A 15,105-nucleotide genomic window follows, 5' to 3' on the forward strand; every position below is an offset into this window, starting at 1 on the left:
TGCAACATAAGGCCATTTCCCCTCATCCTGTCACCTGTCACCAGAGAGAAGAGACCAGCCCCACTCTTGCTGTAAGCATTTTTCAGATATTGCAAGAGGGCAATAAGGACTCCCCTCAGCCTCCTTTTCCCCAGACTAAACAGCCCCAGTTCCTTCAGTTTCTCCTCATGGGGTATATTGTCCAAGCCCTTCACAAGCCTTGTTGCCCTTCTTTGGACCTGCTCCAGCACCTCAATGTCCTTTCTGTACTGAGGTGCCCAAAACTGAGCACAGTACTCAGGGTGAAGCCTCACCAGTGCCAAGTACAGTGACGGGATGATCTCCCTAGTCCTGCTCACCACACCATTCTGGCACTCACTACAGCCAGACTTTTCTAGGCAGGGGGGCATGGATGCAGAGCTGTTGCCCTGGCAACATCCATGCCACATCAGCAGCGAGAGCAGCTGGGCTGCTCTGTTATCTCAGTGTTCCCTGCATGAAGGAACCGACTGAACCTCCCTATACCTTGTGATCAGTCGCTGCGGTTCTGGCCAGGACAGCCGCAGCAGCTAACTTCGGCAATCAAGGGATCACTGGCATATGGAAACACTGTTTGTGTAAGCAAAGTTTTTATTTTGAGCTAGCAATCTTGTAACACCTTGCTAAAGGTCTCCAGACATTGGCCAATGCTGCTGCATATCAGTGTACACAGTCATAATCATGTCATTACTTCAGACTTCATCAGAACATGGGTTTTAACAGGCACTGGTATTTCTGGAGTTTTATCACGCATGCACAGATATAAATGTTATCTCACACTGACTACTTTTGGTAGATATCTCTAAGTATATTGCATTATAACTCCACGCTGCATCCACCCTCTTCCACTGAATCTTCTTTGATGCTGTTTGATCTCTCTCCATTTGCTACAATTCACTTGGCTGCCTTCTACCGACAACTCTTGCTACTTACTTTAGATGTATTTTCACTCAGCTGTCAGTTACGTCTGCAATTAACAAATGGACAAAGCTTTAAAGAAGATTCTGTTGAACATCTGTCTGGACCTTTTGATTTCCCTCCAAAACACTCACTTTGTTCCCATAAAGAAATAGAGAAAACAGTTATCTAACCTCCTGCTTCTATGGATTTACATAAATTCATCTGCATATTTACTCCCTTCCCACACTTTATTTCATCATCTGTCTCAACATTCAAAGCTCATTTTGGAAAATTCAGCTGTACAAATAAATGAATGGGTACCACTGCCATGACTTGGTTTGCTGATCACAGAGCTTGGTGGACTGGCCAGTGAGCAGCAGCTGGGAAGGCATATGGGAAAGGCAGCTGGGCAGGTCAGTCAGGATCCTATAAGCCTCCAAACAAGTACAGATAAACTGGTAATGGTGATCTGGGTGAGCCATAGCTGGCAATAAACAGACAGTTCTGTGGTGACCAGAGGGTGTGCAGCCAGACCAGGAAATCAAGTCAATTGGTCAAAGATGGGAGCAGCAACATACAAAGCCAAACCCAGCCATCACTACAGTATGGCTCATGTACAGATGGATGCTAGGCACAAACAGTTCAGCCCATAGCAAGAAGAAGCAGCGGAGTCTGCTAGAGTGCTCCAAGCATTAAGTCACTTCAATACACTGTCCAAAGTAGATAATAAAACTTTGTCCTGGCCTTTAGGGCACATAAAATAAATGGTTCTGCATTTCATGGTGAAAGAAGACTTTTAACACACACTGTGGAAGGTGGTCAATCATAAGAAAGTCCTCAGATTATCAGTTCCTAACTTCACAGCACTTTATGTGTACTGTACTTTGATGCATAATGCCAATTCATCACTGAAAGTTTTACCAAATCGTGTCCTAAGAATACAGAGTTGAACATGTGGTTCCATCTCCAAAGTGAAACATTAGTATTCCAGATTAAGGTGACAATATTCTGAACCAAGAAACAACAACAACAACAAATGTATTTCATTTTGTGCCTTATCACGATCACTTCAAAATAGTTTCTGTTGAGTCATTGGCTTGGATTACAGAAATCAAGTCTTGAAGATAATTTGAGAGCTAATAGGAATTGTGTAAGATTGTGTAGGAGCAAATCAAAGTGAAAACACCAGGTGCAGTAAAGCTCACAAACAGAAATAAAGTTCCTACAGAAAACATACAGATAAAATCATTCATATGAAAATCGCTAATCCATAATTGGGGGAAACATTTGGAACATGTTTGTAACATGTTTTTCAGCAGTTGACACTCAGGTGGTTCATCAGTGAAGCTGAGTGCTGAGATTATTCTTGTCCACAGAGATACATATCAGCCTAATACTATTTCCTTAGCATGGCAATGAGGTTAGATTCTATGACACTTCTGCACTAGTGAAAGGTGTGCAGCTGAAAGACTGCAGAGAAAAAAAAGCTGAGGAAAAAAAAAGAGCTTTCTTCATCAGAAAATTCACTGGTCTTCCAAACTAGTTGATTTGGCACACTACACAAGTTATTCCAGAATGTGACAATAGTGCAGCTTCCGATGCTGCACAAGGATCCCCAGTTGAAGAAGAGGCTTTTTCATGTCCAAGTGATCAACACAAAACTAAAAGAGTACTTCCAAGTAGTACTTTACCAAAGCTGATGAGTTCCCATCTATTATTTTTTAAGAAGCTCTGGAACCTTCAAGAAAACTATTAGTTTCAGGTCCTTTGGTGACCCGATGTTATAGAAATCACAGAATCAAAAAATGAATCATCAAATCATTCTGTTTACTGAACAGACCTGCACAGAGCAGAAATAATTGGAGGGCTCTCAGTGAGGTTGGACTTGCTTTCCTGCCTCTATCAGTTCTCACGTAAAGTTGAGAAACTCAAAGACTTCCTCTGGATACACCAGCCTGCGTCCTATTTCAGATATTTGTTCCTCATATCCCTTAAGCACTTCAAGTTCTTGCTCTAACCCATAGCTGTCTCTCAGCTTACTCCATACTAGCTTTCAAAATTAAGCAAATATCAAAATTATCCAAATATCACCTAAACCATTAAGCCTCCAAATATCATCTAAGCCATTAAGCCTCCATTGGGCAGCAGTGGGCAGCCACACTTGTGAGTTGGGATCATCAATCCTCCTAGAGACAGGTCTTCTCAAACTCCGAATTGGCTAATGTGATTATTTTATTTTCATCCCTATCAGTATTTTATTGTACAGTCACTCACTAAGCACACAATCATTGTACATGTGACTGTTGGGAAAGATAACTCCTCATTTTTAGTCTATTGGCTGTTTGTCTGTTTTCATTAAGTGTGAAGTAGAAGTGAAAGTATATGCATGCATCTCCCAGCAGTATATTGGTGGTTAGGAAACTAATAAGACTTATCAGTATATGCTAATAACTACAAATGATAAGATCAGTCCATAGCTACTCTATTTAGCACATCTGTTTTATTAATTTGTATTCAAAACTCAATGGCATCAGCTCCTTCCACATCCCAGTCCTCGTCCTTCAATCTGTGTTCCATGGGAAGCCATAAACAATGCTCTCTAGGGAACAGGGCTCTTGGTGCTGATCTAGTACTACAAGAAGAGCTTTAGCAGTTTAATAATGGAAGTTTTGCCTCTACTAGGGAATGATATTTGTGACAGACAGCGTTTTCAAAAATATTAATGTTTTATCTGAAATAGTTTCTTGAGTGCGTTTTGAAATACACTGATAATGGTTTAACATGTACAGACCTCTGAAGCAGGTGCCGAGAGAAATAAAGAAGCACAGAAACCTTATAGGTATACTATCTGTTCACATATGGCTTTTCTGCTCTGTGATGTCATACCAAACCCGGCAGCATGATGCATTGCCTGGACTGATTCAGGCAGATGTGATTTTAGGGTATCTGTTCTGCATTCAAAGTTTTCCACATTCCACTGGTTTTTACTTATTCAATATTATTCAATACATCTACTTATTATTTTTGACTGTTTGTACATCTTTTATTTTCCATTGCCAATGCACATCTGAGTACATCCTCAGAGCGGTAGGCTTTCCTTTTTCCCGATTTGTATTTTTACTTTTTCTCAGTGAACTTGAGCAATTTCTTCAGGTTTTTACTCTGTGGGTTTGAGTTATTAAATAGTTGTCACAGTAGAGGCTTGAAACAAGCAGCCCCTCTTGTTGAGGGTGAATGTAAAGGAAGCACAAGAGATATGATAGAAGCAATAAATAAATAAATATTGCAATTTTAGTAATCTCTTAGAAATCTCTTTGAAACTATTTATATGATTCAGAAACCTGCTTCTTGCAGCATGTATTTTTCTGTCCTTCACCCAATGAAGTATTTCACCTAAACAAGGCTTTTGTGTTTGAAGATTTCTTTGGCAGGCGAGAAACTCAGTTGTAGAGTAACTCTTAGGATCCTGTGTGAAACAAAGGATCGGGTTATGCTGTAAGGATGAGAGGAAGGAAAAGAAATTTCAAATACGTCTTTGTGTTATCCTGATCAATCAAGGCATTTCAGTGTAATGTAATACAATTTATTTCAAGTGGAATAGCACCCCCGTGAGGTTCAATTTTGAACTGTCAGATTTAAAATTGGGGACGGGGAGACAAAGTACATAGAACCAGCTACTTGCTTCCAGAATGCATCTATATAAAATCCATTTGCTGTGAGATGTAGTGGCTTTGGGACAGAGTAGAGATGTTTGCAACAAAAAGGGGAAAACAGTACACCAACCTGGAGTGCTCTCTCCCCACATCTACACATGTAGTCACATATGTTAAGGAAAGATTACAATTCATGTAAATTTGGTACCTGTTGTATTGAATATAAAGACTCATGACGTTTTACAAAAAGTCTGTCTGAATTCTAAGGGTGTCTGAATACCAAAGGCTGCTAGTATTGGGGAGGGAATTAAGAAGGAGTTCTTCTCAGTAGTAACACAACCCTTCACTGAGAGGCGATACAACAAGCTTGAAATTAATACCTTTATCTTTCTCTCCTTGGAGGAGACCAAAACCTGGCAAAAATTTCAAGATGATATGCAACTTGCATGCAAAAAGTCATGGACATAAAGCCTAGACATACCCAAGAGCCCACTACACCCCCATCATTTTGGAAAATAGACAGAGATAATCTTTCTCTAAAATGATTTTGCCTACCCACATTGCTAATTTGAAGCAACAACAGACCTACTACTATGTAAGTGTACCACATCAACAAAGTGGAGTTTAGAGCAGAGAATGGGTGTGGAATGTTGTAATGAATTTTTAGATGTAACTGTAGTAACCACTCCTTATCTTAGAAGTACTATGAATATGCATGTATTCCTTCTGTAAATAAGGATGTTTACCTGCTTTCAGCATGCAGGTTGGGAAGGGGCTATCCCCCCTGCAACCAGTGTACAGGAGACGCTGAATAAACATACCTGTCTTTTAACTACTTCATGGTTATTGAGTTTGATTCCACAATTCAATAGAATTTGTGTCCACACTATAGATTTTCTGCAGTTTAGTTTCCAACTCAGAAATCTGCTGAAACACACTCCATGGCATACGAACTTTCACAAGGCACTAAATTCTCTCAAACTTTCTTTAACCATGTATGCAGCATTTTAATACTTAATGGAAACTAGCTACAAGTGGTGATACATGTTGCATCAAAAAGCATGAACATATTTGAAGTACAGAATTACTCCAACCTTACAAAATCATAGACTACCTTAGATATGCCTACCTTAGGCATATCTGGAGGTCATGCGGTGCAACTCCATTTGTAGCTGAGCAACTGAGATCCTAGAGACTCTAGTGGCAGGTGACAGATGGAATCCTGACCTCAGTGAAACCAACAGCAAAACTCCTTCAGCAAAACACTTTACCAAAATAAATCTTATCATAAGACCTCAGTATTTGTGGGGTAGTTTGGCTTGTGATAAAGTGAGAAAACAGCTTGTGATTCCTGGTGATGATTTTTTGCACATCACATACTAAGCTGGCACTTTGCAGGCAATCTAGGCAATGCTAAGTAGCCAACACTTTCAGGCAACTAATAGAAAAACAGTAATCTGCAGAGGCACAACACCTCTACAAGAATATCCATGTCTGTTACTCATTTAAATCCTTTCCATATTTAAACATTTCTTCCACCAACTCCCAGATTGAGTTGTGTCATTGTTCCAAAAGATTTAGAGAGCACTTAAAATAAATTTACACTTCATTTTCCCCATCTCTTCTGAAAATTGTTCTAAGTACAAAAGGAAGAATGATGCACTGACACCTCTTTAAAATTCAAATCAGTAATCATGTCTGCCATCAACTATAACTTCATGCCTTTATAGAAGATCAGGCAGGAGAGCTAACAATACACAAGTAGATATTTTTACAGTGGTATCATAGAATCATAGAACGATCATTTCATATTAAAAGCAGAAAATGTATAAAGAGGGAGTAAAATAAATTTTGCTAAAACACGCTAACCTCAAGCTAAAAGACAGTAAGACTTAAGTACTGATCAGTAGACTTAAGTCTACTGATTTTTGTGTTTGTTGGAAAGCTGAAGGGGAATAATTTATTTTTTAATTATATTTAAACAAAAGACATTTCCATTTCTAGATAGCAGTTCTGTTCTATACTTGGGGATGTTAGACAGTTTTAGAGAGAAAATATCTTTAAATAAGTACAAAGTTATCACAGAATGATATAATGGCTTGGGTTGGCGGGGACCCTTAAGATCATCTAGTTCCAACTTCCCTGCTGTAGGCAGGGACAACACCTTCTAGACCAGGCTACTCTCAGCCCCATCCAGCCTAGCCTTGAATGCTTCCTGGGAGGGAGCATTCACAGCCTTTCTGGGTAACCTGTTCTAGTGACTCACCACCCACACAGTAAAGAACTCACTCCCAATATCTAGTCTAAATCTACCCTCTTCCAGTTTAAAACCATTTCCCCTTGTTCTGTCACTACATGCTCTTTCTAAAAGTCCCTCCCCAGCTTTCCTGTAGGCTCCTTTCAGGTACTAGAAGACCAGTATAATGTCCTCTGGGAGCCTTCTCTTCTCCATGCCCCAGATTTCTCATCCTGTCCTTGTAGGGGAGGTGCTCCAACCCTCTGATCAACTTCATGGCCCTACTCTGGACCCACTCCAGTAGTTCCATGCCCTTCTTGTGTTGGGAGCCCCAGAACTGGACACAGTACTCTAGGTACAGTAGAATCACCCCCCTTGACCTTCTGGTCGTGCTTCTCTTGATTCAACCCAGGATATGATTTGCCTTCTGGGTTGAGAGTGCACATTGCCAGCTCGTATTAAACTTTCAATCAACCAATACCACTAAACCCTTCTACTCAAGCCTGCTCTCAAGACATTCTCTGTCCAACCTGCATTCATGTTTGGAAATGCCCCAGCCCAGGTGCAGGACCTTGCACTTGGCCTTGCTGAACTTCATAAGGTTGGCTTAGGACCACCTCTCAAGCCTGTCTAGGTCCCTCTGGATGACATCCCTTCCCTCTAGTGTGTGTCAACTGCACCACTCAGCTTGGAGTCATCTGCAAACTTGCTGAAGGTGCACTTGATCCCACTGTTCTTGCAAGCAGTATGACAACTAACTCCCATAATTCTCACTCTGTGAACAAAAAAACACTCAAACACTATGTTGCGGCCATGGCTTTAAATCTTTGTCACATTAAGTATAGGAATCTTGATATGTGGCTAGAAGGGGAAGCCCTCTTGTCAACTCATGATGTTCAAAAAGGACCCCATTGCTTTCTAAACTTCTCAGAGAAACCTGGTTGCTGCTGTACTCAAACTTAGTTAAATACACCTAAAGGACTACCAGTACAGACACTTATGAGAATCAGCATTACCCTCTCAGAGCCCTCTCAAGGACTTACACTGAAGCAGTTTCACAAAGTTTAAAATAAATGGTTTATTGAGGTGACAGATAATGGATGTAGAATTGTGACTGATAAATGCATCAGCTACACAGCACTAAATATCTTAAGGCTAGACAGTAATTAATTAACAATGTGCCTACAAAATAATAATTACCATCCACAAAATAACTGAGGCACAATTTCTTACTGAAAAAGGAGACCCTGCTAACCAAGAAAGGAGATGAGTGAGATCTGTTGACACACCCAAGAATCATAGAATCACCAAGGCTGGAAAAGACCTAAAAGATCATCCAGTCCAACCATTCACCTATTATCAACATCTCCCACTAAACCATGTCCCTCAACACAACATCCAGTCGTTCACTGAATATCCCCATGGTCGGTGACTCCACCACCTCCCTGGGCAGTCCATTCCAGTTCCTGACCACCCTTTCTGAGAAGTAACACTTTCTAATGTCCAGCTTGAATCTCCCCTGCCATAGCTTGAAACCATTCCAAGCCAATGGAGCGTCTCCAAACAGCATACTGAATGACAGAAAGGCAGATTTATACTCTTGATGTGGTGGGACTGAGTCACATGTCTTGTGCTGACAGGCATCACAGCGAGTCTTATGGCATTGTTAATCAGAGGAGGTTGGGTTAAGGCTAATGTTTGGTGCCCTCTCTTGCACTTCTGACTTTACCAAAACAACATTAGCCTGCCAGGCCTCTGCCTCACTTTGGGCATCACTTATTCACCCCCGCTGTTGTTGCTGTTAAATTAGAAGGGATGCTCTTCTAGCAGCCTTTCCTTTAATAACATCATGGTTTTGCTGAAAATCTCATTTTATTTGGTTCAGAAATGCATTATTGGAGTTTTTTTGAAGAGTGCAGCACGTATGTCTTTCCCATAAAATGAGAACATCTAGTTGACTTTTCATTATAATCTAATCTAACAGAGCACAACCTCACTCTCAACTTCCAGTACATAAGATTTTTATTTTTTTTTATTTTGAAAGCCTGTGAAAATGAGTAAGAATTCTGAACTGAAAGGGACAGGACCATTAGAAGAGAACAGATCTAATCTAGTTCGAGAGTTCAGAAGGGAACTTCAGGATTCAATGCATATATTACGTGTTTCATAGCCTTCTCATGAGTAGTTGAAATCAATAGAAGAACAGTGTAGATAACAGCTACAGGACAGTTGCTAAAATTAAATTACATTTACAGTAATAATCTTCTTTAATAATTGTTTGTGTAATCAGTGGATATACCAATGCTATAATTAGGAAATAATACAGAAGAGTTAGACTAAACAAGTTGTTAAATTAAAGAATGGATGAAGCTTATTCTTTTCCTAGGCTCACTAGAAACCTCCACAAGGAGCAATCTCCAAAAGAGATCCTTTGCCAGTGGTAGTCAGCTCTTAAATGAAATCTAGCAGAGATAGAGCCAGGCTCCACCACTGCTTGTAGCACAGGAAAATTGTCTTCACCTGTGCTCCCAGCACTGATTTATTGCTCACACCTCAGGTGGTCAGTCAAAGGTTCAGACCGTGATTCAGCAGTTCCCATACATTGTTTAAGTTCAGTATTAATATAAACTACAACAAATGGCATTACGTATTTATAATGCCTAATTAGGTCCTGTCACGGAGTTCTCTCTAGAGCTCACTCCGGGACAGTGGTAACAAACCCGGGGAGAAAAGGAACAAAGTACCTCCTCTCTCTAACAGCACGATGCGGTGCGGCACAGCCCGGCCACGTGCGCTCCGAGAGAGGGGAAGGGAAGGGAGATTGCGAATGGGGCTAGGAGGGAAGAAATAGGGGAAAAAAAGGAACGATCTGAGAACGAACGGCAGTTTAATCAATCCAGTGACACTAAACAACAACGAGAGAGTGTCAACAAGAAGAAAAAAACAAGTCCAAATCTTACCTACGGGCTGTGCAAGGCGAGAAGCTCCAACCACGCTGTCTCCTCGCAGGAAACCGAACAAAACCCCGTACTCTTCCCGACCTTCCCTCCGGTGCTGCCCCCTCCCCCCATGCCCATTTAAGGCAGTCCACAGAAAGGAAGAAAAAAGAAAAAACTTGTATCCTTAACTCCCATTATCCCACATGATGCTGTGATGTGGAATAGCAACACGAACCAAATTACAAAACCATAACAGTTCCAAATAAAGTTACTGGTCCTAAGCTTGTCTGTAGTCAGCATTAAAGAAACTAAGATCATTTTTTTTCTTTCAAAACTTCAGTGGAGTGTTCAATTAGTCTTAAAACTTAATTAAACATATGGGACATCAGTACTCTGAAAGCAAATTTTCATCACCTCATGTTCTCACTTCAAGACAAATTGTCTTTGGGGGACCTCTTGTGGTAATGGCTTAATTACTGCACTTTAATTCTTTTTTGTGTTTAGAAAATATTTGAGTTATGTCTTCAAACATATTTTCTGGAGCTTGTGAAGTTATAAAAAAGCAAGTTAATATTACATTATTTATGAAAATCACATTCAAAATCCATATAGCAAATATATCCAGAATATAAGCATACATATGATATGTCAAAGACTGTTCAAGCTAATGAAGGTAAAAATGTATTTCAAAGTCTTGGGGTTCTCTGCCCCCTGGCATGGAAGTCTTGGATGGGGAGCAAAATAAATCCCTGATGATTCAGACAGAAACAGACCTACTACCTCCCACCTGGACTGACGCAAGTCCATGGGACCAGGTGGGATCCACCCCAACAATGCTAAGGGATATGGTGGAGGTAATAGCCAAACTGCTTTCCACCATCTATCAGTGTTCCTGGTCACTCTGACAGGTCACAGAGAATTAGAGGCTTGCTAGTGAGAGCACTATATAGAAGAAGGGTTGTAATGAGGATCTGGGGATCTACAGACCCAAAGGAAAGACTGCTGCACGATCTGTAATCTGTGAAACTGTGCTGGCTGTCTTGGATCATCTCCCATGTGCCTTAACATCTCTTTCAGGAGGATTTACTCCATTATCTTCTCAGGCACAGAGGTGAGGCTCACCAATATGTAGTTCCCCAGGTCTCCCTGCATAGAACTCATAGCACCTCAGCTCTCTCCATGTCTGAGGATGCCAGCTCTCCCTTTTCATTTATTTAAATATCTGAGCAAACAGGCATAGCATAATTCAATTTCTTGTACATATACAGTAATACTTCCAAATCTTCTCTGTTTTGGTTCAGGTTTTCTTCACAAGTTCCAGGAATACCTACTGCTCTACACCCTGATCTGGATACCATCATTCCTGGCTATTGGTTTAGTCAAGGACAAGCAAATAAAACCACAATATTTTGGTAATATTCACCCTTTGGATATTATTCATTAATCATAAAGCTATCCTAAGTATCTTTCAACTTTATACCTCTACTGATAGCAATTGCTTCTTCTACTTGCTGACCTACTTACTATAATATTACAATTTCACCTTGATTACCGTAAGGCATTTTATTGATACTACAGTGTGCACTAACAAAAAAAGAGATCAGAAATTCTGAATTGCATCAGAATACAGATCTCCTACCAGGTCGTTTATCTTGCAACAAAAGCTTTTCATGCACGAACTTCACAAAGGAAGCTTCAGGAGAGGGATTTATTTCTCACTCTTACCATGTAATGTCTAAAATTGTTGATTTACAGACATAACTACAAAATTATACTATCTGACCAGAAAAAACATGACTAGGTGAAGTTGATTAATTTTAATAACTGGTTGGAAGAAAAGCTCCCTTTTTTTGTGTTATACACATCTAGATTATAGATGAAGTGTGGCTCAATTGGTCCAATTATCAGACAGGTCACCCAAGGAGCATTAACTCCAGTTTTTGAGAGAGGTTATGAGGTTATAAATGCAGAACTTCAGATGGGAGTAAGGTGCTGGAACTTGTTAAACATGCAAAATTTTGAATATTGTGGGGCTAAAAATAAACACTGGAGATTCTAACAGAATTTTTGATGCAAGAAATTTACCATGGATATAGCATTTAATTAAACATACAAGATAAAATTACTATGTCTGCAAGTGGAGACAGTGTAAACAGCATATATACATGAAATTATATCATACGTGATAGAAGCCATTCAGTTCATCTTTAAAATAATGCAATAGTCTCTTGTTCACTGAAACATTTGGCTCCGACTATAAAATGATGAGAGAAGTCTGAACCATTTGGTCTAAATGACATAACAAAGTCCTACATTGAAGTAACTCAGAATTCTATACACCTTAGAATATGACAGAATCATAGAATGGCTTGGGTTGGAAGGGACCTCAAGGATCATCAAGCTCCAACTCCCCTGCCACAGGCAGGGTTGCCAACCTACACATTCAATACTAGACTAGGTTGCCCGGGGCCCCATAACTTTAACAGTTATGAGATAACCATCTATTAAGAATAATGCTAATTCCCACTGTTCATATCCCAGTGCCTATATGAATGGTTTTTCAGAAACTTAGAACCATTTCTTGTATGATGGAAAGCCTCTGCTTGTTGTTGTCCTTCTGAAAGGCAGACACTGATGCCTGCATTTTAAATGCTCAACTTCTTGCTACCATTTGTGAGGAAGGTAAATAGACAGTGAACAGGTACAACTAAGAGAAAAGTCCAAGGGAAATGATATTAGCTAAACAGGTACTGAAAATAAAAGGTAAAGGACTCCAATATGCCCTGAAACATGCCATTTACCTTTGCTTCCTGCACTTCAGCATTCCTAAGGACAAGGTATGAGGAAACATTTTTCTTATATTCTCTACAAATGTTTAACAAAGCACCTAACTAAATGCATAATGAATAAAAGCCAAGGTTTTTTATTATTATTATTTTGTTGAAGAAAACATATTCCAATATGCAGCGTGTCTGAAATACCTTCCAGATTAGCTGATAAGTCTGCAATCACAAAGCAGCATAGATCTGAAAAAGAACTGAGCAACTGAAGGACCAAACACAAGACTTAGAGCAGATGAACTGAGATTTTTGGGGAAAGAATACTATGGGGATGGGAGGGGGAAAGTATTTTGGTCAAATCATAATCCTACAGTCTGTGAAACAGTATTGAACACTAGAGTTACATATGAGAAACCAAGTCAAACATTTGAATTAAACATTTTACTTTTATCTTTTAAAAGACTGAAGTCTTTTGGTATTTAGATCTTTACTGAGATCTATTTTTGCAGATTCACCATGTTTCTGATAGACGTTTAAAAGGATGTGGTTTACATTAAGGCTATATAAAAACGAGTTAATTAGTGAACATCACATTTCAGAAGGGACTGACAATTCTGTCTGAAGACAGTTCAAAGTAAAATAGCAGAAACAGTAAGCAAATTGAAAAAATACAAAGAAATGTTAGGAGTCAATGAGCAGAAAATTGACAGTATGCTCTCAAGATACGTAAATTGGTGTAAGCAGACAAGGATGAGAACATTTGCTAGTCAAGACAAGACAGAAAATGTTGAATTTAAGTAATGGCAAGAAAAATTTAAGAATTGGGGAAGATTGTACAGTATAGCAGTGTTTAACATAGAGGAAGTGGTGAAATGATCACTGGAAGACAGCTAAATTAGACATCCTGAGATTCTAACTGCTTAAAGATAATATACCTGCATGGCAGCAACCTATTCTGTTAAAAAGAGAATAACTGGAATAAATAACAAGTGACAGAAAAACTTAGCTAATTTTGGTTTAGGACAGTACATGATCTCTCCATTAGAATTACTCTGAGTTTAAATAAAAAGACATTCCTAACATGAGAAATAGTGACAAGAGGTCTATTTTTCCTAATGTTTTTCATGGTACTGATACTATGTTACCTTATCTCCCCAGTGTTTTATTTCATATACAAATGTTGCTCCCCCTCTTCCAGCTTCTCCTCCTCTAGTTCTCTTAGACATTCTACCAACACCAAACAAGTCAGTAGTGAGACAGCCTGCTCAATGAGCAATGCAAGTTTTACAGTAAGTCATTATACTGAATCGACCCTACATTGTACTCAAGAATTTGCTAAAATTAGAATCATAGAACTATAGAATCATAGAATCACCAAGGTCAGAAAAGAGCTCCAAGACTGTCCAGTCCAACTGTTCACCTACCACCAATATTTCCCCACTAAACCATGTCCCGTAGCATCGAATCTGATCATTATTTGAACACCTCCAGGGTTGGTGACCCGACCACCACCCTGGGCAGCTTGTTCCAGCAAGTGACCTCTCTTTCAGAGAATAAATGTTTCCTAAAGTGCAACCTGAATCGCCCCTGGTGCAACTTGAGGCCATTCCCTCTAGCCTTATCACTAGTTACATGGGAGAAAAGGCCGACCCCCACCTCACTACAACTTCCATTCTGGTAGTTGTAGAGAAATATAAGGTCTCTCCTGAGCCTTATCTTCTCCATACTAAACAATCTCAGTTCCTTCAGCCTCTCCTTGCAAGATTTGTGCTCCAGACTCCTCGCCAGCTTCATTGCTCTTCTCTGGGCTTGTTCCAGGGCCTCAATGTCCTTCTTGCAGTGAGAGCCCCAAAACTGAACAGAGTACTTGAGGTGCAGCCTCACCAGTGCTGAGTATATGAGGACAATCACTTCTCTGTTCTTGCTGGCAGCACCACTTCTTATACAAGCCAGGATGCCATTGGCCTTCTTGGCCATCTGGGCATACTGCTGGCTCATGTTCAGCCAAGTATCAACCAATGCCCTCAAGCCCATTCTCTCTAGGTAGTACTTCACCCACTCTGTCCCAAGCCTGTAGCATTGCCTGAGGCTGCTGTGGCCAAGGTGCAGGACTCAGTTTTGTTGAACTTCATCCCACTGGTCTCTGCTTTTACCACAGCCACATTTCTTCCCAGACACCAGCACCAAGTGCTGTAGCGAACTGCATGCACGCTGCTCCAGTCTGTTGTAAGAACACTTACAGCACTTAGTAGGGTAGGAATTCACACACGAAGTGACCATGCACTCAGTTTTTAGATACAGCTAGAACAACAGCAGACAGAGCATGGCAAACTTTATTGTTGTTTCCCATACGCAGAGCACAGAGGAACAGCACACCTGGCACCCAGGCATTGCTGATGTCCCGTTATGCCTCTCGTGAGCTGTTTAGGCCACAGCCACCAGACTATCAGGCAGTGCAAAGCTCATTAAGAACCACCACAGCGCGTACATTATCCTCCCCTCTCGAATGTAATCTCTCCCGTGCCGTGAGGACCCACACCACCTCCGCCGGCCCACCTCTCCCCGCGCCCCCTCGGCCC

The sequence above is a fragment of the Excalfactoria chinensis genome, chromosome 4, assembly GCF_039878825.1.
Source record: "Excalfactoria chinensis isolate bCotChi1 chromosome 4, bCotChi1.hap2, whole genome shotgun sequence".
Lineage (NCBI taxonomy): Eukaryota > Metazoa > Chordata > Aves > Galliformes > Phasianidae > Excalfactoria > Excalfactoria chinensis.